The sequence below is a fragment of the Trichechus manatus genome, unplaced genomic scaffold (assembly GCF_000243295.1).
Source record: "Trichechus manatus latirostris isolate Lorelei unplaced genomic scaffold, TriManLat1.0 scaffold00002, whole genome shotgun sequence".
NCBI lineage: Eukaryota > Metazoa > Chordata > Mammalia > Sirenia > Trichechidae > Trichechus > Trichechus manatus.
Genome location: NW_004443938.1, coordinates 17,403,931 through 17,405,079, shown reverse-complemented (window position 1 = coordinate 17,405,079; position 1,149 = coordinate 17,403,931).

Genomic DNA, 1,149 nt, shown 5'->3' with positions numbered 1-1,149 from the left:
AATCAAGGGAAGGGAAAAGAAAACTAAAAGTAGATAAGGCAGTCTCAGATGTAGGAATAGCCGAAGAAATTTGAAAGGTGGAAATAAAACAATCTATACCAGAAGAGGAAACCCTGGCGGTACAGTGGTGAAGTGCTACAGCTCCTAACCAAAAGGTCAGCTGTTCAAATCCACCAGGTGGTCCTTGGAAACTCTATGGGGCAGTTCTACTCTGTCCTATAGGATCGCTATGAGTTGGAATCAACTCAACGGCAATGGGTTTGGTTGGTTTTTTTGTTGTTGTTGTTTTTTGTTGTTGTTGTTGGTTTTATACAAAAAGAAAACAGCTGGTGCGAGTGCTGAAAGGTAAAAGAATACGTAGGTGTTTTAGATGAATGGGAAAATTTTTTTCAGCATTAAAATTAATAATAATAAAACAGAGGGCTCACAGGTTAAAAAAAAAACAGGCAACTTTAGAATCTAAACCAGTAGAAAACCAGTGACATCGTACAGAGATAACAAAATGGGTCAGCGTATTTGTCCACCACATCCTCAGAAATAAGCAATAGGAATGTGTGGATGAGAAATTCTCCAGTCTAAGCAACTAGGAAGACAGGTAACATAAACTATGTCAAAGTTGTGTCTTCCAAGGATCACACTGGTCTTCTTCTCACGGTAAGTTGCCCCTGAACTTTTCTGGAAGCCCAGGTAACTTCCATGCATCAGTTTTAAAATCGGGATCCTCTAGGGGAGTCCAGAGATAGCACAAGTAAAGTACACTTCTGAAATTAAAGCAACACACAGCTAAATAACTAAAGTACTATCCCTGATAGCTATGCTAAAATATTTATGAAGCAAGAATTCCAAAACAAAGCTGAAGGATATATTAGATGCATATTTGCAGAAAATTTTTCATGTTTACTTGTTATGTTTTTCTGAGACGAATTGAAGGAATAACCCACATCTGATGAAAGATATGAATAATTCAGCTGTGTGCCTGTGAGTTTGAAAGACAAGTTATTTAAAAAATAAAGCTAGACCTTATATTTTTGACAATGGAAGTGTTGATAAGGCAAGTTTAGTGTAAGGATCACAAGTGAATAAGTACCCGGTTTAGTCCAGCATCCCATCATCATAAAAACCAGAGCACACTTCAAGAGGAACCAGGGC